The following is a 26,841-nucleotide window of genomic DNA, read 5'->3' as shown; positions in this document are numbered from 1 at the left end:
CAAGATAATCCTATTCCACTGCTGGAATGGCCTGGGAATAGCCCAGACCTTAACCCAATTGAAAATCGATGGAGCCGATGACTTGCTAGTCAGAAGCAACCCAGCAATAAAACCCAGTTAATAGAAGCCATCAATCTTGGTTTCACATTAAAACAGCTGCAGAACTAAAAGACTTGGTTCGCTCCATGGGAAGACGTTGTAAGTCCGTCATTCATGCTAAAGGTTACCCAACTAAGTATTAACTGACGTGATAATTTTTGTACACTTCGTTTTTTTCTACGGGTTTCACTTTTCTTCTTTATCCTGTAACTGCTATTCTAATAGCAAATCCTTCATAAAGTTATTGCATTACATTCTTCATTAAATTATCTTTCCATTGATATATAATTTTATGGTACTACTAAAAAAAAAAAGTGGTGCTATTAGCTAGTTTTAGAAAATACACTTTTCCCCAAAAGGTTTCCATAATTTTGGCCACGACTGTAGCATCATTTATTCATACATCCAAAAGATTGCCATAGATTTTGAATTCCGGAATGGGAAAGTACTAACGGAGTCAGTACAGATTCTGAAAGGTGCTAAAAGTTTATTTTATTGTTTCGGGAGGAAAATGTTTTTTAAATGCAATCCGATCTTCAGTGACCCTTTTTTCTTGGAAAACGAGAAAGAACAAACCTGAAAAAACAGGAAAACCTGAAAGAGATTTGTAAGAAATGTTTTTTAACAAAGGAAAAACTCAAGAGCAAAAATCCAAAAAGATCTTACCAAAGTACATATTCTAATAAAAACATTTAAAAAGCATTAAAAGTTATGAAGCTGGATGGAATGGGTATTAAAAAGGATTTCTGCAATCACACTGTGCTTGAAGCGGTACCATTTGGATGGTAAAAAGTAAAATGACCCAAAGAAAGGCCAAGATTGAGTTTTTGGAGACATAAATAAATTTAAAGGACACCTTTCTGAATTTCTCTCTCTCTCTCTCTCTTATCTATCTATCTATCTATCTATCTATCTATCTATCTATCTATCTATCTATCTATCTATCTATCTATCTCCTATCTATTTGTTTATCATTATCTATATATCTATCATATCTATCTATCTATTTATCATATCTCTATCTCTTATCTCTTATCTATCATCTCTCTTTCTCATCTATGTATCTATCTATATCTATCTATCTATCTATCTATCTATCTATCTATCTATCTATCTATCTATCTCCTATCTATTTGTTTATCATTATCTATATATCTATCATATCTATCTATCTATCTATTTATCATATCTCTATCTCTTATCTATCATCTATCATCTCTCTTTCTCATCTATGTATCTATCTATATCTATCTATCTATCTATCTATCTATCTATCTATCTATCTATCTAATCTATTTATCATATCTATCTATCATATCTATCTATCATATCTATATCATCTATCTATCTATTTATCTATTTATCATATCATATCTATCTATTTGTTTATCATATCTATATATCTATCATATCTCTATCTATCTCTTATCTATCATCTATCATCTATCTACCATCTCTCTTTCTCATCTACCATATCTATCTATCTATCTATCTATCTATCTATCTATCTATCTATCTATCTATCTATCTATCTATCTCCTATCTATTTGTTTATCATTATCTATATATCTATCATATCTATCTATCTATTTATCATATCTCTATCTCTTATCTATCATCTATCTACCATCTCTCTTTTTCATCTATCATATCTATCTCTCTATCTCTCTATTTGTCTATCTGTCTATCTATCATCTACAGTATCTATCACCGGTCTGTCTATCTGCCTATTGATCTATCATCATCCATCATCTACCATCTCTCTCTCTCTTTCTCTCTCTCTCTCGTGTTCTTTGGGGCAACTCCAGGCAGCTTACAATACAATAAAAAACAGGGATGTAAAAATCACTCTTGAATTAAAAATTGATTAAAATTAGAAACAATGAAAGAACTGTCCTGTATAATAACGGACACACGGATCCAGGTAGCTCTTGACTTAGCCACCATTCACTTACCAAACGTCTGAAGTTACAACCGTGCTGAAAAAAGGGCCGTTCCTCAAACTTAAAACCATCAGAGCAGCCCCTGGGCAGAATCGCTGTGCAGAATCCTGGATGGTGGGATCGCCATTGGTGACCTTCCCAGCTGGCTTCTCATAAGCAAAGTCAGCGAGGGGGAAGCCAGATTCGCTGAACGACTATGACTCCCTGAACAACATCAGTGATTTATAATGATAATAATAATAATAATAATAATAATAATAATAATAAAAACTGACTACCTACAACGCCATGGCCGTGTTGCTAAGATCATTCACTGGAAATTGTGCCAGAAGTTTGCATTTGAGTACAGCAAAAACCACTGGGAACTTCAGGTTGAGAAAGTTTTAGAGAATGAGAAACTCAAGATCTTGTGGGACTTTAGGATTCAGACTGACAGGCACTTGGTCCACAACACACCTGACATAACAATAGTTGAAAAGAAAAAAGTATGGTTCATTGACATTGCAATACCTGGTGATGCACGGATTGAAGATAAGCAGCAAGAAAAAATCACAAAGTACCGGGACTTACAAATTGAAGTTGAGCGACTGTGGAAAAAGAAATCGTGTGTTGTCCCCGATTGTAATTGGAGCCCTTGGAGCAATACCCAAAGGGCTACCCCGCTATTTAGAAATTCTAAATTTGCCGGACTTGAACATTTTGACTCTACAAAAAACCACCTTACTCGGAACAGCTTACATCCTCCGACGATACCTTAACAGTTCCTAGGTCCTTGGTTAGGACTCGAGCTGCTGAGCTATTAACCAGCCTCAAAGGCTGTGAATCTCACTAAAGATTAACTAATAATGATAATAATAATAATAATAGATTGTAAAATTGGGCATGACTCACTTAACAACCGCAACCGAAATTCTGGTCCCAATTTTGGTCGTACGTCGAGGACTATCTGTATACGGTCCGTTCTGTATGCCTGGGAAAAGGGAAGGGATTGTCCCAAACAGGTCCCAGTGATTCTTCGTGACCTTGCAACGCGGAAGTATAGAAAAAACAGGAGGAGGAGGAGGAGGACGTGATAAAAGGTGTGGACTACTGAGAGGTGGGCCCCTGCTGGATGGTAGGCTGTGATTTGTTGTCGCTTTTTTACATCAGAACAACAAAATCACTAGTCTTCCAATCAGAAGCAGGCCAGGTCTTCATCTGTTGGGTTTCCTTTGGAGCTCCCAGGTGAGGTTGTTGCTTTCTACAAAGGAAGGAGATGATGAGCTTCGGGCTGGAAGGAGATTCTGAAATCCTACAACTGATGCCCATCCATCCATCCATCCATCCATCCATCCTGTTGTGGTCCTCCAGCAGCCCACAGAGCTGGCAGCAGATTCGGACAGTGAGGAGGTTGGGGAGGAACATGGGCCAGTCCTGGAGTCTGGGGAAGGCTCTGATGAGGGCTCTGAGGCAGAGAGGGGGCCAGGGCCATCTGACAGTTATCAGCTGCCTTTGGAGTCAGACATCAGTGTGAGGCAGACAAACAGCTGGAGCCTGTTCCCAGTGTGAGCATGCACAGAGTTGCCAGACGAAGGAAACAGTTAAAGAACAAGGGTCGACTCAGGAGTAAAGCCACAGGTGAACGATGAATGGCCCCTCCCAGAGGGAACAAAAGAGGAGCGAAAGGGGAGTGGAGTTTGCAGGAGACAATTAGTTCGCTTAATTGGTTCGTGACTCTCCGAGAGGCCTTGCCAAGTTTTGAAGATATCGGCCTGGCAGCTCTCCAAGCCAGATAAGGTCTGTGACTATAAATTCTCCCTTGAAAGACTTTGCTGGATGTGAATGAGAAGAATTCACAAGTAACTTAATAAAAAGGGTTTTTTTGTCGGGACAAGGAGTCTGCTTCATGCTCTTGGGAAGGCTAAGTCAGAACACATCCATCTATCCATCCATGGATCTAAGCATCAAGAGCAGAGATCTTCAAACTTGGCAGCTTTAAGACTTGTGGACTTCAACTCCCAGAATTCTCCAGCCAGCATAGCTGGCTGGAGAATTTTGGGAGTTGAAGTCCACAAGTCTTAAAGCTGCCGAGTTTGGGGACCCCTGATCAAGAGGAACCCTTCAACAAGGAAGCAGATCCCTTGAGATGAGGTAGTCGATTCTTCACAGGAAGTCCTTCAGGATCTCATAGCTGTAGATGAAGTAGGTAAATTGATGGGTCGATAGCTACATAGGAAGGTAAGGAATGGATGGATGGAACAGATGGATGGTGTTGTGGCCTGTCGGCCTCCGGCCCCTCCAGCAGCCGAATCAGAGGAGGAGGCGTGGGAGTCAGGGCCAGAATCAAGGCAACCTGAGAGCTCCTAGGGGGAAGAGGGACTGGAACTATCAGAGATAGCTCCCAGACAGAGGGGGAGCCTGGGTCATCTGTCAGCCCTCAGGTGGAGAGTCAACAGCCCCAAGGTCTGGAGGTAGCTTATGAAGAGGAGGTGGAACAGCTGGGTCCAGTGCCTGACACATGGATGCACAGAAGGCAGAGGAGAGGAGAGCAGAGCAAAAGAGGAAATCTATGGGCCGGTCCTTGGGGTGGAAGAACCACCACTGCTGGCTCTGGGGATAAAAGGCTGGGGGTGGAGATGAATGGAGATGGCTTAGGGCCTGGGTACTTATGAGACCACCTTCTGCCACCGATAACCTCCCACCGGCCAATCCGCTCCCACAGAGAGGGTCTCCTCAGGGTGCCGTCGGTCAAGCAATGTCGACTGATGACCCCCAGGGGGAGAGCCTTCTCTGTGGGGGCACCCGCCCTCTGGAACGAGCTACCCCCAGGAATACGACTGATCCCGGACCTCCGTACTTTCCACCGAGCGTTAAAGACCTTCTTATTCCAGCAAGCCGAGCTGGCTTAAAATTTTAATGGGTTATTTTATGGGGAAAGGGTTTTAAAATTTAGGGAAGCCAAACTGATTTAATTCTGTTTTAATTCTTTTTAATTTTTATACTGTATGCGTTTTAAATTTTGGCTGTTCACCGCCCTGAGTCCTTCGGGAGAAGGGCGGTATACAAATTTAAATAATAAATAAATAAATAAATAAATAAATAAATAAATAAATAAATAAATAAATAAATGTGGCAGTCAAGGACGGTATACAAATTTAAATAAATAAATAAATAAATAAATAAATAAATAAATAAATGTGGCAGTCAAGGGCGGTATACAAATTTAAATAAATAAATAAATAAATAAATAAATAAATAAATAAATAAATAAATAAATAAATAAATAAATAAATAAATAGATGTGGCAGTCAATTATTCATCTCCCTGCCGGATGGACTGATTAGCCTGCGGTGAGAGAGAAACTTTTTTGCCGGGGCTGCTGGTGTTCCTAATAAAGGAATGGATGGATCTCTTAAGTAGCTAAATGGGTTAGATGCATAGCGAAGTTGATGGATGGATGAATCAGCAGACAGATAAACAAGGACATAAGTAAGAAAGACAGAAATTGACTGATCGATATGGGGGTCATTGACTGACGGATATCAAAGAGATGGCACATGTCTACGCTGAGACTGAAATCGAGGCCTTTGAATTCTGGTGCTGGAGAAGACTCCTGCGAGATCCCTTGGACTGCAAGGCGATCAAACCGGTCGGTCCTAGAGGAGATCAACCCCGACTGCTCTTTAGAAGGCCAGATCCTGAAGAGGAAACTCAAATACTTTGGTCACCTAATGAGAAGGAGGGACTCGCTGGAGAAGAGCCTAATGCTGGGAACGATGGAGGGCAAAAGAAGAAGGGGACGGCAGAGAACGAGGTGGCTGGATGGAGTCACTGAAGCAGTCGGTGTGAGCTTAAATGGTCTCCAGAGGATGGTAGAGGACAGGAAGGCCTGGAGGAACGTTGCCCATGGAGTTGCGATGGGTCGGACACGACTTGGCAACTAACAACAACAAAGAGTTTCCACAACTGAATGAGAACTCCCACCATATACCGTTTCATTCAGGGGAGAAGCTCCGTGACTCGGACACCTCCTTGCCCCCTGAATGAGAGAGATGGAGGGGTGGGCAGGCGCACCCCCCCACTCTTCCCTCCACCTATCCAGGTGCTTCCGGCAGCGAAGGAACACCTACCTTAGCCACTTGCCTACCCTCCCTTTGGGGTCTGTCCCTCTAGCTGCCAGGGCAGGGCAGGGTGGGGGGGGGTCACCAGGCTGACTGCCCCCTCCCAGAGAGCTTACCTCCAACCCTTCATTCCGCAAAGAGAAGATTTGAGCAGCGAGGCGAAGGTTGCGCATGGAGCTTAATTGCACGAAAGTGCCCCAGCGCTCCGCCAAAGCCACTTTGCTGAAGAGCTGGCGTGGGAGGCCGGCGGGGAAGGAACCGGGGAGCGGAGAGGGCGGGGGGGTTTCGTCTGGCCTTTTGACAGGTTATTGACAGGCTCTTGATGGTCTCTTTTGTCGAAGAGCAATTTTAGCCTTTCCGGGCTACAATTTTCGACTTTTTTTTAAAGAGATATCTATATATATATTTTAAAAAAAGAGAGAGGGAGAGAGAAGGTGGAGGAGAAGAAGGAGAAAAGAACGGGGGCTTTGACGAAGGGATGGTGGGGGGGGAGAGAAAGGAGAGATGAGAGTCATTTGAAAATAAAATAAAATAATAAAGGGAGCCGGTCGACAAAGGAAGAATTGTTGGGTGTTTTTGTCTGAAAAAGCAGTGACGTTTGTCTGGAAGGGGACCGAAAGTCGCCTCTCTCCCCTCCACACTTTTCTGGAATACCGGCCAATGAAAGCTTCTGCGTTCTTCTTACAATGTCATCCTGATTGAAAAGGCATAGAGTGGCATCAGAATCCTAGAAGTGGGGACACCCAGCAGTCATCTAGCCCAACCCTCTCTGATGTGCAAGAAAGCCTATTCCACCCTTTTCACAAAACCCGCCCGAGAGCAAAAATCCTCAACCGCTTCCCCCACCTCCTTCCCCAGGTAGACTTTTCCATTATGTTGTGCATCTTATTATTCTCTGTAAGATTTATTATTATTTTTTTGTTTCCTTACGTTTCCATCAAATCCGGATAGCTGAAAAGTTGACACTTCTCGTTTCCGGGCCTGGTTTTGGGTGGCCTATCGAAAAAAGTTCCTGTCCATCTCCTCTGGGGCTTCCCCTGGATGAACCTGAACTGAACGGTTGGGGAATAAACAGAAAGAAATCACGATAAAATAAGAATAAGAAACTGTGACTGTTATATCTCCCTTTCAGTTCTTGACTCTAGACCAGGGGTCTCCAACCTTGACCACTTTTTTTTTTTAATTTGATTTATATGCCGTCCTTCTCTGGAGACTCAGGGCAGCTTGCAGTGCGTTAAGCAAGAGCCTTCATACTTTTGTATATTTTATACAAAGTCAGCTTATTGCCCCCACAAACTGGGTCCTCATTTTACCTACCTTAGAAAGGATGGAAGGCTGAGTCAACCTTGAGCCTGGCGAGATTCGATCTTACTTTAATTGCAGACAGCTGGTGTTAAATTACAGAGCTCTATCTGTTGAGCTATCCAGGCTCCGAAGCTTTAAGCCTGGCGGACTTCAATTCCCAGAATCCCCTGACAAAGCTGGCTGGGGAATTCTGGGAATTGAAGTCCGCCAGGCTTAAAGTCGCCAAGCTTGGAGATCCCTGGTCTAGACTGAACATTACCAGTTCCTCCAGCTTGTTCTTAAAAAGTAGGGCCACTTTGGTATGTGATGGGTAAGATGCTGGCCTTAGAAATCAGGAGATGGTAAGTTCTCGTCCTGCCTTAGGCATGAAAGGGGGCTGAGAGACTTCGGGCCAATCACCTGATGGTGAGTTCTAATCCCACTTTAGGTATTAAGTCCAACTTTTAGATTAGATTGGATTGGATTGGATTGGATTGGATTGGATTGGATTAGATTAGATTAGATTAGATTAGATTAGATTAGATTAGATTAGATTAGATTAGATTAGATTAGATTAGATTAGATTAGATTAGATTAACCATTCATCTGAAATGGTTTAGGGTTTCCTGCCTGAGCAGAGGATTGGACTAGAATACCTTCCTTCTCTTCTCTTCTCTTCTCTTCTCTTCTCTTCTCTTCTCTTCTCTTCTCTTCTCTTCTCTTCTCTTCTCTTCTCTTCTCTTCTCTTCTCTTCTCTTCGCTTAAGACTCTTCTATTTCATCAAGCTGGCCTGGCCTAAATCTTCCCCCTTTTAATGTGGAAATTTTAAATTTGTTTTAATTATAGGGTTATGGGTAAGGCGTTTTAAATTGGGGAGCCATTTTGGATTTAATTTTGTTTTAAATGTATTTTAATATTTATATTGTATGTTTTTTAATTTTGGCTGTTCACCGCCCTGAGTCCTTCGGGAGAGGGGACGGTATAAAAATTTAATAAATAAATAAATAAATAAATAAAACATTGATCTTGATCTTGATTCTATGCTTCTGCTTATACAACCAAGGATTGTATTAGCTTTTTTGGCTGCTGCCGCACACTCCAAGATCCCTCTCAACAGCTACTGTTTTTGAGCCAGGTCTCGCCTAATCTATACTTGTACCTTCAGTTTTTCCTGCCCAGGTGTAAAATCTTGCTTTTCTCCACATTAAAATTCATGTTGTTGGATAGGACCCATTGTCCAGCTTATACCTATTTAAACGCAGCCTCTGTGACAGTGGTGAAATCCAAATTTTTTTACTACCGGTTCTGTGGGCGTGGCTTGGTGGGCATGGCAGGGGAAGGATACTGCAAAATCTCCATTCCCACCCCACTTTGGGACCAGCCAGAGGTGGTATTTGCTGGAACTGCTCAAAATTTCCGCTATTGGTTCTCCGAACTGCTCAAAATTTCCGCTACCGGTTCTCCGAACTGCTCAAAATTTCCGCTACCGGTTCTCCGAACTGCTCAAAATTTCCGCTACCGGTTCTCCAGAACCTGTCAGAACCTGCTGGATTTCACCCCTACTCTATGACCGTTTCTCTCAAAATAGAAGGAATCTCTGCTCTCCAAAGTTATAAATAAAAGAAATATACAGAGACCGTCTCTCCCCTTGGCTGAGCGACGGCTCAGCTGAGGCTTCATTGACCATCTCTCTCTTCTTGTTTATCAAGCAAGGTTGTTTTCTCAGCTTCGACAAGCAGCCAGATGACATGCTCTACCACTTGAATGACAGCCTTTCCCAGATCCCCTAGGTGGTGCAGGGACCTACCTAGCCCATGCAATGAAGAAATAGCTAAGAGAAAGTCCTAAACCTTTTTATTTCATCAAGTCGGGCTGGCCTAATCTCTCCAATTGTGTATTTTAATTTGGATTTTTAATGGGGGATTTTAACTGTCGGGCCAAAATGTTTAATTTATTTTTAAATTGTTTTTAAGTTTTGTATTTGATGTTTTTTACTTCTGGCTGTTCACAGCCCTGAGTCCTTCGGGAGAAGGGCGGTATATAAATTCAAATATTAAATTAAATTAAATTAAACATCCCTTTTCAACGTCCCAGCCCAAAGAGGCAAATCAAACTAGCCGGTCATTCAATCACCCCCACAACCAAGAGTTCTTTTCGCAGGACCACTGATGAAAGATACAGTGTGTGTGTGTGTGTGTGTTAATTTCCTGCAATGGAAGGGGGTTGGACTAGAAATTCAATGGTGAAAAAAGGAAGGTTCTACATTTAGGCACGAAAAAACCCAAATGCACAGGTGCAGTATATGTGGTACCTGGCTCAATAGTAGTAACTGTGAGAGGGATCTTGGAGTCTTGGTGGTCAACCATTTAAATATGAGCCAGCCGTGTGCCGCAGCTGCCAAAAAAGCCAACACAGTTCTGGGCTGCATTAACAGAGGGATAGAATCAAGATCACGTGAAGTGTTAATACCACTTTATAAGGCCTTGGTAAGGCCACACTTGGAATATTGCATTCAGTTTTGGTCACCACGATATTAAAAAGATGTGGAGACTCTGGGAAGAGTGCAGAGAAGAGCAGCAAAGAGGATTAGGGGACTGGAGGCTAAAACATATGAAGAACGGTTGCAGGAACTGGGTATGTCTAGTTTAATGAAAAGAAGGACCAGGGGAGACATGATAGCAGCATGTTCCAATATCTCAGGGGCTGCCCCAAAGAAGAGGGAGTCAAGCTATTCTCCAAAGCCCCTGAGATATTGGAACAATGGGTGGAAACTAATCAAGGAGAGAAGCAACTTAGAACTAAGGAGAAATTTCCTGACAGTGAGAACTATCAATCCATGGAACAACTTGCCTCCAGAAGTTGTAAATGCCCCAACACTGGAAGTTTTTAAGAAGAGGTTGGATAACCATTTGTCTGAAGTGGTGTAGGGTTTCCTGCCTAAGCAGGGGGTTGGACTAGAAGATCTCCAAGGTCCCTTCAAACTCTGTTATTCTATCCTAGGTGCAGTGTGGGGATTTTTCATTCCCTGCAATGGAAGGGGGTTGGATTAGATGACCCTTGGGGATCCCTTCAGCTCTAAGTTTTGGATTCTAAGCTGTCAGAAAAGACTGGACAATGGCTCTTGCCTCTTGAATATTAGTTGCTTTGTGGGATGAAAGGGCAGCAGGGTCCAACGAAGCCCCCCCCTCTTTGCCTGCCTGCCCCTGAATTTCATTCCTGTTGGAAATGAGGCATTTCCACCCTTTAAGGACGCCCAGCTGAGTGACCGGCTCTCACAACCGAGGGAGGGGGTCTCTAACAAGGTTTTCCTCCTTCCCTGGTTGCACAAGCATGCGCCTGGCCAATCATGGCATAATGGAAGCCTGCACTCCATCGTAAGCCTTGAATTAGGGTTTTGCCGCTAAGAATTCATCTGACTTTCATTGAAACTGCTTGATAGTCCGAACTCTCCCTCCCTTCTGTCTCCTTTTGTCCAAACATGGAAAAGATTTTTTTTTTTTTAAAAAAAGTTGAAGCACAAAAGGTCCTCTCTCTCCCTCTCTCTTTCTCTTTCTTTCCCTCTCTCTCTCTCTCTTTCTCTTTCTTTCTTTCTTTCTTTCTTTCTTTCTCTCTCTCTCTCTCTCTCTCTCTCCCCACCCTCATCTATCTGTTTTGATCTGTCTATCCATTTTGATTGTTCCACATCTATCTATCTATCATCCATCTATCAATCTACCTATCATCCATCCATCACCATCTCTCTCTATTACATCTATCCATCCATTCATTTATCTGACTATCATCTCTCTCCATTTTGATCCATCTATCTTTTCCATCTATCCACTGTATTTCTCTTTCTCTCTTCAGTAAAACTATCATCTATTCCATCCATCCATCTGTTCATCTACCATCCATCCATCCATTTTATCTGTCTCCATTTTGATTTTTCTCTCTAAATTATTATCTATTTATCTATCTATCTATCTATCTATCTATCTATCTATCTATCTATCTATCTATCTATCTATCTATCTATCTATCTATCAGGTTTCGATGTCGTCTCAAATAAAATAAATTGCATTTCCAAACAAATAGTCTTTGATGGCTATTTCATTTATTAAGCACGACAATCTGTCCCCGATTGTGGCGTAGCCAACACTGATTTCCTGACCCCAAACCTTCCCTTTTCATTCCCCAATTCTCTGCGTCTCATTGGCCCTCTTCCAAATCACTCTCCCCATATCTACTACTTCAGCTCCCAGGAATGTCCCCCCTTCCAACTCATCTCCTAGGAGATATTATCTTCAGGGAAAATAAGTAGGTGAGAAGTCAAGCGTCCTCTTGCCAGCTGCCCCCTCTTCTCCTTCTTATGTCAGCACTAGAGTAAATGCAGGTTGAAGTGCTGACACTATCATCATCATCATCTCTCTCTCTTCCCTCCCTCCATTTTATCTGTTTGTCTCTCTGTCTATCACTTCTCTCTCCCTTTTTCTCTCTCATCTGTCTATCTTTAATCCCTCCATTTCTCTCCCTTTAACTCTCCCATCCCTCCATCCCTCCATCCATCGTGGGCCAATCTATCTATCAATCTAGTACGGAAAGCCAGAATTTTCAATTCTCACAATCTCAAAGCGTTTCCTCACTCCCAGCTCAAGAAAACAAGTGAAGATGATTGTGTGAACCGTCACGGAGCCTTTCCATTACGGTCGTAAGTCGTGACGGTCATAAAGCAGATCATCGCATGACAGACATGACAGTTTTACAACCTTTTTTTATCGCAGTGGTCGTTAATTGAGTGATGTGATCATTAAGCAAACCCATGGTTTATTATAACAGGTTTTTTTACCGAAAACCCAAAGCAATGCTGGCTTTCGGCAAAAATCTTATCTGTTATGGTGATGTGAGGGTGGGGACACAGCAAATGGCCACATGTGTGAGCTGGTTGCCGAGTGCCTGAAATGTGGCCACATCATTGGGAAGGGCAGTTGTTTGAGTTTTGAAACCAGGTTGTAAGTACAGGCAGTCCTCGGCTTAACGACCACAATTCCGCCCAATATTTCCCTCGCTAAGCAAGACAGTTTTAAAGTGAATTTTCCTCCCTCTTACAACCTTTCTTGCAACACTTGTTAAGGGAACCATTGCCGTTGCTAAATTAGAACCACGGTCGCTAAGTGAATCAGGCTTCCCCCATGGACTTTGCTTGGGGGGGGGTCCCATGACTCCAGGATGCTGCAACCGTCATAAGTACGAGTCAGTTGCCAAGCGTCTCAATTTGGATCACGTGTGACCCTGGGGCTGCTGCAACGGTCGTAAGTGTGAAAAATGGTCATAAATAAGTCACGGTTTTTAGTGCCGTTGCAACTTCAGTCAGTAAACAGATGGTTGTAAATTGAACACTACCTGTACCTTTTGTGTGTGTGTGTGTGTATCTGTTGCAATTTTGAATGGTCACTAAGCAACTGGTCATAAATCAAGGATAATTTGATCCACTCCACCATGAAAACTCCACCTCTCCGGAACCCTGACTAAGGTTAAAAATGAACAACGTGAGAATGCTTTTATAGACCTGCCTCTCATCTGGATTAGCATGTTGTGGGAACGGGGCTTGTATCTTTTGGCAGCTGCCTCACAATCATTCATCCTCTTTTAACGACCCCATAATCCCCTTTCGGGATGGAGTCAGGGCAATTGAATGGAGTTGAGTGTTTACTGGCCGGATACCCTTCCTGTCACCAATGCAGAGTTTTTTCCCCAGCAGATATATTCTCAGTGCGCCGAGAGAGAGAAAAATATCTGCCTCAACCTAGGATCGAACTCACAGTCTCCTATTTGTGAGGCAAGAGCTCCACCTCTAGGCCACCGCACCATGACACCTGAGAGTAGGAGAAGAAGCAATGGGTGGAAACTAATCAAGGAGAGAAGCAACCTAGAACTAAGGAGAAATTTCCTGACAGTGAGAAAAATTAATCCGTGGAACAACTTGCCACCAGAAGTTGACTTCCAACACTGGAAGTTTTTAAGAAGATGTTGGACAACCATTTGTCTGAAGTGATGTAGAGTTTCCTGCCTAAGCAGGGGGATGGACTAGAAGACCTCCAAGGTCCCTTCCGACTCTGTTATTCTATTCTATTCTATATCATGTGAAGCTCCCGCACAATGCTGGCTCATATATTTAAGTGATTGTCCACTAGGACTCCAAGATCAGTGGTGGGTTTCAAATTTTTTTACTACCAGTTCTGTGGGCGTGGCTTGGTAGGTGTGGCTTGGTGGGCGTGGTAGGGGAAGGATACTGTAAAATCTCCATTCCCACCCCACTCCAGGGGAAAGTTACTGTAAAATCCCCATTTCCTCCCGATCAGCTGAGACTTGGGAGGCAGAGAATAGATGGGGGCGCGGCCAGTCAGAATTTTTACTACCGGTTCTCCGAACTACTCAAAATTTCCGCTACCGGTTCGCCAGAACTGGTCAGAACCTGCTGAAACCCACCTCTGTCCAAGATCCCTCTCACAATTACTATTATTGAACCAGGTGCCACCTATACCATATCTGGGCATTTGGTTTTTCTTGCCTAAATGTGTAGAACCTTTCTTTTCTCACCGTTGAATTTCGCTTTCTTGGCTATTTTATTTATTTTATTTATTTATTTTATTAAATTTCTATACCGCCCTTCTCCCGAAGGACTCAGGGCAGTGAACAGCCACAAGATAAAACACATAAATACAAAAATTTAAAATTAAAATAAAAACGAATTAAATAATTTGGCTGAACAAATTTAAAATACCCCATAATTTAAAAACAAATTAAAATTTACATTTAAAAAGGGGAGAAGATTTAGGCCAGGCCAGCTTGATGAAATAAAAAAGTCTTAAGCGCGCGACGGAAGGTGCGCAGATCCGGGATCCTCCCTATCTCCGGGGGGAGCTCGTTCCAGATCGTAGGTGCCCCCACAGAGAAGGCTCTCCCCCTAGGGACTGCCAGTCGACATTGTTTGGCCGACGGCACCCGGAGGAGCCCCTCTCTATGGGAGCGTACTGGCCGGTGGGAGGCTGTTTGTGGTAGCAGGCGGTCCCGTAGATAACCAGGTCCTAAGCCATGGAGCGCTAGGACCCAAGTCTGTCAAGATCCTCCTGTATCTTGAGCCTATTGTCCAGAGGGTTGGCTGTTCCTGCTGGCTCGGTGTCATCTGCAAATTTCCCACATCTATCCCCTCATCCAAATCATTGATGCAGATGTTGAAGGGTCTATAAAGTCTTGGGGTACCCTTCGGCTTATTTCCCTCCCTGTAGATGCAGTTCCATCCAGAACTATACCAGAGATGGTATTCAGCCGGTTTGGATTTCCGCAACCGGTTCGTGTGAACCGGTTGCGGAAATCGTGGGCTCTATTCAATCCTATTTAGGCACGTTTCTAAGGCCGGGCGCATGCATGGAAGAGGCGCACACCAGCAATGCACATGCACGGAAGGCTGCGCGTATGTGTGGGCGGGGTCTAACACGCGCGCACTCACATTTTCGAACCGGTTGGGAAAGTAAATGAATGCCACTCCTGGACTCAGTGGTGGGTTTCAAAAAATTTTGCTATCGGTTCTGTGGGTGTGGCTTGGTGGGCGTGGCTTGGCGGGCATGGCAGGGGAAGGATACTGCAAAATCTCCATTCCCTCCCCAATCCAGGGGAAGGTTACTGCAAAATCCCCATTTCCTCCCGATCAACTGGGATTTGGGAGGCAGAGAATAGAGGGGGGGGGGCGAGGCCAGTCAGAGGTGATATTTACTGGTTCTCCGAACGACTCAAAATTTCCGCTACCGGTTCTCCAGAACCTGCTGAAGCCCACCAGTTGCCTGGACTACACGTTGAGTGCGGTTGGCCAGCCAGTTAACGAATCCATTGGGTGATGACGCTGTCTAACCCACGTTTTTCTACCTCGGTATCTCTGCTCGAGCAAAAGGACCGAAGAGACGGAGATGAAGAGAGGGAGGGGGGAAGGGTTAAGAGTTGTGAGATCATGTCTCCGTCAAGGTCCCCATAGCCAAGGCCTTTTGATGCTCCTCATTGCCGCTTTGGGGGGATTAAAGAAGTCACATGGAGCTCAAAGGGAGAAGGGCAAGGCCGCCGGTCGGGGAACACAAAGGTCTGGCCAACAAGGTAATCCTGCATTTATCTGATGGCCTTCAAGGTTGGATCCAGCACCTGCAGCTCCTCGATTACCAGAACCATCCAGCCGTGGATGGTTTAGAACAGGGGGTGTCCTTGGCAACTTTAAGCCTTGAGGGTTGGGGGGCTATGAAAGGGCCTGATTCATTTCCTCTTATACAGTATATTTGTCTGAAATGGTATAGGGTTTCCTGCCTGAGCAGGGGGTTAGACTAGATGACCTCCAAGGTCCTATTCTATTCTATTCTACTCCGTCGGGACTTGAAGACTTGGCTTTTCAAACAAATAGGCTGAGACTGATTCCGGGCTTTATTATTTACTACTAATTAATTCTTTGGATTAAATTATGATTTCATTGTACTTGTTTCTTAACTTGTGTTTGCCGCCCTGAGTCCTTCGGCATATAAATACATGTAATAAATAAATAAATAAATATTCTATTCTATTCTATTCTATTCTATTCTATTCTATTCTATTCTATTCTATTCTTATCCTATCCTTATCCTTATCCTATTCTTTTCCTATCCTATCCTATCCTATCCTATCCTATCCTATCCTATCCTATCCTATTCTATTCTAATTTTATCCTATCCTTATCCTTATCCTATCCTATCCTATCCTATCCTATCCTATCCTATCCTATCCTATTCTATTCTAATTTTATCCTATCCTATCCTTTCCTTTCCTTTCCTTTCCTTTCCTTTCCTTTCCTTTCCTTTCCTTTCCTTTCCTATCCTATCCTATCCTATCCTATCGTATCCTATCCTATCCTATTCTATTCTAATTTTATCCTATCCTATCCTATCCTATCCTATCCTATCCTTTCCTTTCCTTTCCTTTCCTTTCCTATCCTATCCTATCCTATCCTATCCTATCCTATTCTATTCTAATTTTATCCTATCCTATCCTATCCTATCCTATCCTATCCTATCCTATCCTATCCTATCCTTTCCTTTCCTTTCCTTTCCTTTCCTTTCCTTTCCTTTCCTTTCCTTTCCTTTCCTTTCCTTTCCTTTCCTTTCCTATCCTATCCTATCCTATCCTATCCTATCCTATCCTATCCTATTCTATTCTAATTTTATCCTATCCTATCCTATCCTATCCTATCCTATCCTTTCCTTTCCTTTCCTTTCCTTTCCTTTCCTTTCCTTTCCTTTCCTTTCCTTTCCTTTCCTTTCCTTTCCTTTCCTTTCCTATCCTATCCTATCCTATCCTATCCTATCCTATCCTATCCTATTCTATTCTAATTTTATCCTATCCTATCCTATCCTATCCTATCCTATCCTATCCTATCCTATCCTATCCTATCCTTTCCTTTCCTTTCCTTTCCTTTCCTTTCCTTTCCTTTCCTATCCTATCCTATCCTATCCTATTCTATTCTAATTTTATCCTATCCTATCCTATCCTATCCTATCCTATCCTATCCTATCCTATCCTATTCTATTCTAATTTTATCCTATCCTATCCTATCCTATCCTTTCCTTTCCTTTCCTTTCCTTTCCTTTCCTATCCTATCCTATCCTATCCTATCCTATCCTATTCTAATTTTATCCTATCCTATCCTATCCTATCCTATCCTATCCTATCCTATCCTATCCTATCCTATCCTTTCCTTTCCTTTCCTTTCCTTTCCTTTCCTTTCCTTTCCTTTCCTTTCCTTTCCTTTCCTATCCTATCCTATCCTATCCTATCCTATCCTATTCTATTCTAATTTTATCCTATCCTATCCTATCCTATCCTATCCTATCCTATCCTATCCTATCCTATCCTATCCTTTCCTTTCCTTTCCTTTCCTTTCCTTTCCTGTCCTGTCCTGTCCTGTCCTGTCCTGTCCTGTCCTGTCCTGTCCTGTCCTTATCCTTGTCCTATCCTCATCCTTATCCTAATGTCTTTGTCTCTTCTGGCCACGTTTCTCCCTCTTGATCTGCAGCAGCACAACCACACAAGAGGAAGCCACGCTCCTGTTAAGAAATTTGGTTTTACAGACTGTCCTTGACTTGTGACTGGTCACTTATTATATGATAAGACCTGCCCCCTCCCCCCGCAAAGGGACTTATGACCTGCCCACCGTGGTCCCGTGAGGGCATTTTGAGTGCTTAGCCACCGGCCCATATTTACAGTTCAATTAGGGTTGTAAATCAAGGATCACACAATCATGGGACAGGCAGTCCTCGAGTTACAACAGTTCATTTAGTGACCGTTCCAAGTTACAACGGCACCGAAAAAAGTGACGTAGGACCATTTTTCACACTTACGACCAGGGCAATAGCCCCACGGTCACGTGATCAAAATTGAGACGCTTGGCAACTGACTCGTATTTATGACTGTCGCAGTGTCCCCCCGGGTCACGTGATCCCCCTTTTGCGACCTTTCGATAAGCAAAGTCAACGGGGGAAATCCAGATTTGCTTAACAACCGTGTCAGTTATTTCACAACTGCAGTGATTCACTTAACAACAAGTGGCAAGGCAGGTCGTAAAGTGGGGCCAAAACTCACTTAACAAATGCCTGACTTTACAACAGAAATGTTGGGTTCAATTGTGATCATAAGGCAAGGACCTGTACAAATTTAACAACTGCAACGGTTCACTTAACAACAGCGGCAAGAAAAGTGATAAAATGGAGCAAAACTCACTTAATTGTCTTTCTTTGGCAACACAAATTTTGGCCTCGGTTGTGGTCGTAAGTCGAGGACCACCTGTACACCAATTGGAGAGCTGAAATGAAAGACGCAAGATCAATCAGTTACACCAAGAAATGAACAACGCCTCTGCAGGTAGTCCTCGACTTACAACAATTCATTTAATGACGATTCAAAGTTGCAATAGCACCAGAAAAAGTGACTTGCAACCATTTTTCACACTTATGACCTTTTGATCACGGTCATGTGATCAAAATTCAGATGCTTGACCACCGAACTCACATTTGTGACGGTCATATTGTCCCGGGGTCACATGATCCCCTTTTTGCGACCTTCTGAAAAACAAAGTCAATGGGGGAGAAAGCCGGATTCACTTAACAACGGTGTTACTCACTTAACAGCTGCAGTGATTTGCTTAACAACGGTGGCAAGAAAGGTCATTAAATGGGGACAAACTCACTTAACAAATATTTCGCTTAGGAGACCCAAATTCTGGCCTCAATTGTGGTCGTAAGTCGAGGACTAGCGCTTTTGCAAAATTGTAAGATGGACGGCTAATCTATTTTACCAATAAATAAAATATTTTCCATTCCCCCCCTCCAAATCTAAGTTCCAATTTGATGACAAGCATTGTTTTTAGATTCCCCCCCCAAAGAAAATATGGTGAGATAGTCCTCGCCGTAACCGCTCATTTAGTGACTGTTCAAAGTTACAATGGCGCTGGAAAAAAATGACTTCAGATCGTTTCTCACACTTACGACCGTTGCACCATCTCTGTGGTCACGTGATCAAAATTCAGGCATTTGGCAACTGTCTCATATTTACGACTGTTGTAGTGCGTCCCGGGGTCGTGTGATCCTCTCTTGCGACCTTTTGACAAAGCAAAGTCAACAGAGTAAGCCGGATTCGCTTAATGACGGCGTAACCCTTAATCCCTGTAACAACAGTGGCAAGAAAGGTCGTAAAATGGGGCCAAACTCACTTAAGAACTGTCTCACTTAACAACAGAAAGTTGCGGCTTTCAATTGTGGTCATACGTCGAGGACTATCTGCGTTGATACAAAGCAACAGTTTGATTGTCAGGGGCTAGCCTAGCCGGGCCAGGAGTTTCTCCTAAAACACAGAAATAAAGTCCCTAACCCCTTCCCCCAGTCATCCCAGCTGGGAGGGTGGGTTGTCTTTTCTGAGGATGATGGGCTTTGTATTCCATGGAGAAGATCCGGTAACTCTGCTTAATAGATTACTCATTGGGAGCTGTCCAGGGTGCTGAAATGTCCCATTAAGACGTTCTGAATTCTTTCTATCCCATATTTTGCTTAAATCATTTTATCGTTGATGCCCAAAAAAGTCTAGATTTATTAAGATATATAGATTAGCGGACTGGCGGATTTGCATCTTGCAAGAACCCCAAACAGCTTTGCATAGTAACCATGCAAATAATTACAATGCCAACACGTACGGGCAAATGGGACTATCCATTATGACTCTCGCTCTTCAGCGGAGATGTAAATACTCTGAAATGTAGGTGGGTAGTTTTATTTATCCTGATTCCTGGAACACTTTGGATGGAAAGTGATTTTTTTTTAAAAAAATACTTTCAAGGACGTGAAATAAGTCTCGGCTGCCCCGGAGGATTAGTGGAATGGACCCTAGTCTGTGGAAATGCTTTGAGGATGGCTCTTTTCTTTTAAGGTGGTTAAATTAACCCTTTAATTGGTTAATTAAATTCAAAAGACATCGTTTAAGGTTGAGTTTCATTTAGCTTAGGAGCAAAAGAAAAGTCACTGGCCGACCACGCTTTATCATGGAAGATCCTGCAAAGAGGAAGGAACCAGATGAGCCGCTAAATCTATATCGGGACAGATATAAGCAGTCCCTGACTTACGAACACAACTGAGCCCAGAGTTTGTGTTGCCGAAGTGAGAAATTCGTTAAGTGAGTTCTCTCCCGTTTTATGGCTTTTCTTGCCGCATCTGTTAAGCGAATCACTGGCGTTGTTAAATGAGTAACCCGGTTGTTAAGCGAACTTGGCTCCCCCATTCACTTTGCTTCTCAGAAGGTCGCAAAAGGGTGGGGTGGGGGGGGTGTCACGTGACCCCTGGACACTACGACCGTCATAAATATGAATCAGTTGCCAAGCATCTGAATGTAGAACGCGTGACAATGGTCGTAAGTGTGAAGAAGGATCATAAGTCACTTTTTTCAGTGCCGTCGTAACTTTGATATAATTTGAGGACTATCTGAACTCTGTATATTATTTTAAAACAATGAGTATAGGTACTCCTTGACATATAATCATTTATTTAGCGATTGTTCAAAGTTACAATGGCGCTGAAAAAAAGCAAATTATGACCAGTCCGTCCTCGCACTTACGACCGTCACAGTATCCCCACCGTCACGTGATCAAAATTCGGGCCCTTGGCCGCCACTGATGTATTTACGACAGCTGCAGCATTAGGACGTCCTATGATTGCCACTTGTGACTTTCTCGGCTGGCTTTTCTGGCAAGCCAAGTCAATGGGGAGAAGAAAGCCAGATTCACTTAACAACCTCCTGAGTCCCTGCCGTGATTCGCTTAACGACCGTTGGTAAAAAAAGGATTGTAAAATCACAATCGCAACTCATTTCACAACCGCCTTGCTTAACAACGGTAATCTTGAGCCCCAATTGTGGCCGTAAGCAACGGGTGGACCCAGCCACCCCGGCTTAATACCGTCTATTTAACTACGTTTTTGAGGCTGGGTGCACGTGTGAAAGGCACGCACGCATGAGAAGCGAGCGTGCACACATGCAGCAAAGGGTTGGTAAGACTGTGAAACCCACCAGTGGTCATAAATCGAGGACTACCTGTATATATTCCAAGTTTCTCTGGGTAGGAGCACATGCCACAAAGCGGATCATTTTCGTCTCTCTTCTTTGTGCCGGAGAAGCAGGACTTTTTCCTAGTTAGAAGGTGGGTTTTTTTGCAGGCTGCTGGTTTCTTCCAAATTAGGTCTAAATCTGACTACTTGGGTCTCCTAAGTGGGTATTTATTGGTCCTTGGGGGTGGGTGGGGGGCTTTAGCCATTTCATTCTGATTTATTTTGATAGGTATTGGTTTTTCTGTTAATTTTAGCTTTCTCGGAAGGCGGCTATTTTAAGAGAAGACTAAATAAGTGGAGTAGAAGATAGGACAATACTGGATTTGAAGGCAAGATTATTCCTTTCCTCAGTTTAATTAATCCTGGTTTGTAAAATAATGGGCGGTTGGCCAGGATCCGGAAAGCTCTCGAGTTAAAACCTGAGCAGCTTAACGTCAGGCAGAAGGAAAGTTTGACTCTAAGCCAATTACAAATATATACAATAGACAAATATATGCAATAGACAAATACAATATACAAATACAGTTACTCCTTGACTTACAACAGTTCGTTCAGTGACCGTTCCCAAGTGGGGGAAAAAAGTGGCTTATGACCATTTTTCACACTTAACGACCCCTGCAGCATCTCCATGGTCACAGGATCAAAATTCGGATGCTCGGCCACTGTCTCGTATTTATGACGGCTTTGCAGTGTCCCGAGGTACCTTTTTGCGACCTTCTGACGGAGCAAAATCCACGGGGGAGTCTGATTCACTGAACAAACTTGTGACGGATTTAAACAACGGCGGTGATTCGCTGAACAAAAGGCAGTCAGTTGCAAAATGGGGGCAAAACTCATTGTAACAAATTCCTCACTTAACTACAATAAACTTTGGGCTCAGTTGTGATCGTAAGTCGAGGACTACCTGTATATACAACCTGGGGGTTACCGAGACATTTCAACGGCAAAATTTTCTGGAAATCAAACAAAGGTTTTCTTTCTTTGGCTGGGTGGATTCATTAAAAAAAAAAAATGAAACAGAGATTTTAAAAAGAGAGAGAGAGAGAAAGAGAGGGAAGGAGAGAGAGGGAGAGAGAGAAGGAGAGAGAGGGGGAGAGAGGGAGAGAGAGGGAAAGAGAGGGAGAGAAAGAGGGAGAGAAAGGGGGAGAGGGAGGGAGAGACTGAGAAGAAGAGAGGGAGGAAGAGAAAGAGGGAAAGAAAGAGGGAGAGAAAGGGGGAGAGGGAGGGAGAGACAGAGAGGAAGAGAGAGACGGAGAGATGGAGGGAGAGAAAGAGAGAGGAAGAGAAAGAGAAAGAGGGAGAGAGAGAGAGGGGGAGAGAGGGAGAGAAAGAGGGAGGGAGAGGGAGAGAAAGGGGAGAGGGAGGGAGAGGGAGGGAGAGACGGAGAGGAAGAGAGAGACGGAGGGAGAGAAAGAGAGAGGAAGAGAAAGAGAAAGAGGGAGAGAGAGGGGGGAGAAAGGGAGAGAAAGAGGGAGAGGGAGGGAGAGACGGAGAGGAAGAGAGAGAGGGAGAGATGGAGGGAGAGACGGAGAGGGAGAGGGAGGGAGAGACGGAGAGGAAGAGAGAGAGGGAGAGATGGAGGGAGAGACAGAGAGGAAGAGAAAGAGAAAGAGGGAGAGAGAGGGGGGAGAGAGGGAGAGAAAGGGGAGAGGGAGGAAGAGATGGAGAGAAAGAGAGAGAGGGAGAGAGGAAGAGAGAGAGGGAGAGAGAGAAAGGAAGAGAAAGCGGGAGAGAAAGAGAGAGGGAGAGAAAGAGGGAGGGAGAAAGAGAGAGAGAGAGAGAGAGAGAGAAATTGATTCTCTTTAAAGACCCAGCATAGAATCATAAAATCCCAGGGCTGGAAAGGACCTTAGAGGTCTTCTAGTCCAACCCCCTGCCCAAGACAGGAGTCCTTACTGCATCCTGAACAAATGCCTTTTTTGGGGGGGGGTGAGTAGGGTGGGAGCCAGGAATGCCCTTGGGCAGCTGCCACCCAACCCCCCCCCCCAATTTGGTGCTCTTTCTTGGCAGGTGAAGTTAGCCAGAAAGCGAAGAGGTGACGTGAGAAGGGGGGGGTGTCATCTGGCTTGGAGACCCCCGAGCCGGGTTAATTCAATGACCTTAAATACATTATTTCATTCCGAGGTTCTCTTGCGACTCTGGGAGCCAAGTAGGCCAGGCCACGGGTGTGTGTGTGTGTGTGTGTGTCAGGTTTGCCCCAGGAGGGAGGGGGCAAGGGTGGAGGGGGACGTCAATGGAGCTTCTCCCAGAATCAGCCACGAGATTTTTGTCCGAAGGGAGACCCTGGAAAGAAATCTCAGGGGCTCCAGGTAGGTTTTCCCTGAGTAGGAAGGAAAACTCTCTTCAGTTTTTGTTTTTTTTTTAATTTGATTTATATGCCGCCCTTCTCCGGAGACTCAGGGCGGCTTACAATGTGCTCAGCAATAGCCTTCATCCTTTTGTATATTTATACAAAGTCAGCTTATTGCCCCCACAAACTGGGTCCTCATTTCACCTACCTTAGAAAGGATGGAAGGCTGAGTCAACCTTGAGCCTGGCGAGATTCGATCTTACTTTAATTGCAGACAGCTGGTGTTAAATTACAGTGCTTAGTCTGCAGAGCTATCCAGGCTCCTACCCAGGTTGTTCTGGCCATCCCACAAATTTTGGGGGGGGGGGCTGGCGGTGGAAGGGGGGGGAAGCTGGCTTTCAAGTGAAGCGTGTTCCTTTTGCTTCAGCACCAGATGTTGTCGGGTTTGGGAGAGTCTAGTTATTAAAAAAAAACAGCAACACATACAGAAATTCACAGCCTCCCTTCCAAATATCACGCTACTATTTACCTGGCCTGGTACTAAAGAACCTGCGTGGGTTGGGTTGGAAAATGATCCTTCCTCCCTCCCTCCCTTCCCCCTTTCACACATCTTCTTTCCTTTTTCTTGTATTTCCTTCCTTCCTTCCCTCTGTTCCTCCTTCCTTCTTTCCCCTTTTCACACCTTCCTTTCCCCTTCCTTGTATTTCCTTCCTTCCCCCTTCCTACCTTCCTTCCTTCCTTTCACACCTTCCTTCTTTTTCCTTGTATTTCTTTCCTTCCTTCCTCCTTTCACAACCTTCCTTCTCCCTTTCCCACCTTCCTTCTTTTTCCTTGTATTTCTTTCCTTCCTTCCTCCTTTCACAACCTTCCTTCTCCCTTTCCCACCTTCCTTCTTTTTCCTTGTATTTCTTTCCTTCCTTCCTCCTTTCACACCTTCCTTCTCCCTTTCACACCTTCCTTCTTTTTCCTTGTATTTCTTTCCTTCCTTCCTCCTTTCACACCTTCCTTCTCCCTTTCACACCTTCCTTCTTTTTCCTTGTATTTCTTTCCTTCCTTCCTCCTTTCAAACCTTCCTTCTCCCTTTCACATACCTTCCTTCCTTTTCTTGTATTTCCTTCCTTCCCCTTCCTTCCTTCCTTCTTTCACACCTTCCTTCTTTTTCTTCTATTTCTTTCTTTCCTTCCTTCCTTCCTCCTTTCACACCTTCCTTCTCCCTTTCACATACCTTCCTTCCTTTTTCTTATGTTTCCTTCCTTCCCTCCCTCCTTTCCCCTTTCATACCTTCCTTCCTTTTCCTTGTATTTCCTCCCTCCTTCCCTCCCTCCTTCCTCCCTTCCCTCTGTTCCTCCTTCCTTCTTTCCTCCTTTCATACCTTCCTTCTTTTTCCTTGTATTTCCTTCCTTCCTTCCACCATTCACCCCTTCCTTCTCCCTTTCACACCCCTTCCTTCCTTCCTTTTTCTTGTGTTTCCTTCCTTCCCTCCCTCCTTTCCCTTTTCACACCTTCCTTTCTTTTCCTTCCTTCCTTTCTTGCAGTCCTTCCTTCCCTCCTTCCAGCCCCTTCTCCTCTCCCCCTGCTGGGATTAAAAAGAAAGCCACTTTCTCACCTGTCCTTCAAAAGTCAGCCTCTGCCAGGGGGATCTCCAGAAAGCAGCCAGAGCTGGGAGATCCTCTTTTTATAGTCTATGAGAAAGACAGCTGGGAGGGGTTTTTTTGGGGGGGGGCTGACTGTGAGAGAGTTGGGCCTTTCTGCCTCCTCCCCCCTGTTTCATGCGGGCCAATGAGCTGCCGGCTGCCCACCCTCTCCCTGGTATATGGCAAAGGGACAATGACATCATAGATGGAGCCTGAATTTCAGAATAAGAGTCTCCTCCCATCGGGGTGGGGCTGGAGAGAAAAGCTGCTAGCAACAGGTCTGGGGAAGATTTTGGGTGGGGGGCTGGGGGGGGCCTTCAAGGCTGCTGAAATAAGTGAATTGCTCCCCTGACCTTTTGGGTTATCCACAGAGGCTGCCTTGGTGGGGCGTCTGCCTTTCGCCCATCCTTGTATTGCCCCATCAGTTGGCATCAAGGGCCCATCATCTCCCCTTCTTCTGTCAATCAGGTAACAATAGAGACCCTGCAAGAAGAGAAGAGAAGAGAAAAGAAGAAGAGGAGAGGAGAGGAGAGGAGAGGAGAAGAGAAGGGAAGGGAAGAGAATAGAAAAGAAGAAGAGGAGAGGAGAGGAGAGAAAAGAAGAGGAGAGGAGAGGAGAGAAAAGAAGAGAAGAGGAGAGAAGAGAAGAGGAGAGGAGAGGAGAAAAAAGAAGAGAAGAGGAGAGAAGAGAAAAGAAGAGGAGAGGAGAGGAGAAAAAAGAAGAGAAGAGGAGAGGAGAGAAAAGAAGAGGAGAGGAGAGGAGAGAAAAGAAGAGAAGAGGAGAGAAGAGGAGAGGAGAGGAGAGGAGAAAAAAGAAGAGAAGAGGAGAGGAGAGAAAAGAAGAGAAGAGGAGAGAAGAGAAGAGAAGAGGAGAGGAGAGGAGAAAAAAGAAGAGAAGAGGAGAGGAGAGAAAAGAAGAGAAGAGGAGAGAAGAGAAGAGAAGAGGAGAGGAGAGGAGAAAAAAGAAGAGAAGAGGAGAGAAGAGAAAAGAAGAAGAGGAGAGGAGAGAAGAGAAGAAGAGAAGAGAAGGGAAGGGAAGGGAAGAGAATAGAAAAGAAGAAGAGGAGAGGAGAGGAGAAAAAAGAAGAGAAGAGGAGAGAAGAGAAAAGAAGAAGAGGAGAGGAGAGAAGAGAAGAGAAGAGAAGAGAAGAGGGAAGGGAATGTAAAATAGAATAGAACAATGGAAAGGAATGGGATGGGATGGGATGGGATGGGATGGGATGGAATGGAATGGTAATACAGTAGGTATAGGTATAGGGAAGGATAGGATAGGATAGGATAGGATAGGATAGGATAGGATAGGATAGGAGGATAGGATGACAGGATAACAGAGTTGGAAGGGACCTTGGAGGTCTTCTTGTCCAACCTCCTGTTCAGGCAGGAAACCCAGACAAAGTTCTCCAACCTCTTCTTAAAAACCTCCAGTGTTGGAGCATGTAAACTTCTGGTGGCAAGCTGTTCCACTGGTTAATTGTTCTAACTGTCAGGAAATTTGCTGCTTAGTTCTAAGTTGCTTCTCTCCTTGATTAGTTTCCATCCATTGCTTCTTGTCCTGCCTTCGGGTGCTTTGGAGAACAGATTGACCCCCTCTTCTTTGTGGCAGCCCCTCAAATATTGGAACGAGAGGGTGATGCTTAATCTGCTGGGGTCCCCCACAAGCCGAGAGCCCCGAATTCCTCTTCTTGAATCCCAAAAGCGGGAAGGCTTTGGGGATTCAAGCCTGGTGCCCTTGGCTTGAATCTGGTGCCCTTTTCCTGGAGAAGATGCTTTAGTGATTGTTTAGTTGTGTTATGTTGCGGTCAGGAGCCCCACTGTGCCCCCCCCCCGCAGTGTGATGAAGTCTCATGGCCTGAACATCTGG

General features: G+C 44.2%; 1 long non-coding RNA gene across 3 annotated transcripts; it reads right to left on the bottom strand.

Moving 5' to 3' along the window:
• Positions 1 to 566: 566 nt before the first annotated feature.
• On the bottom strand, positions 567 to 25,078 carry LOC132709009 (uncharacterized). 3 transcript variants are annotated; one of them, XR_015734519.1, is made up of 7 exons: positions 24,954 to 25,072; positions 18,955 to 19,066; positions 18,191 to 18,272; positions 7,073 to 7,194; positions 2,934 to 3,282; positions 2,325 to 2,498; positions 567 to 2,246 (listed from the first exon to the last, which is right to left on the bottom strand). It is a non-coding gene; the product is annotated as an uncharacterized LOC132709009 (long non-coding RNA). The 3 variants fall into 3 exon arrangements; XR_015734517.1 differs by having other exon boundaries at positions 567 to 2,498; positions 18,949 to 19,066; positions 24,954 to 25,078; XR_015734509.1 differs by having other exon boundaries at positions 567 to 2,498; positions 24,954 to 25,076.
• Positions 25,079 to 26,841: the final 1,763 nt, after the last annotated feature.

The sequence above is a fragment of the Pantherophis guttatus genome, chromosome 1 (genome assembly GCF_059756535.1).
Source record: "Pantherophis guttatus breed Tessera chromosome 1, ASM5975653v1, whole genome shotgun sequence".
Taxonomy (NCBI): Eukaryota; Metazoa; Chordata; class Lepidosauria; order Squamata; family Colubridae; genus Pantherophis; species Pantherophis guttatus.
The sequence above is the reverse complement of the archived record's forward strand: the minus strand, read 5'-3'. Positions and strand labels throughout refer to the sequence as shown.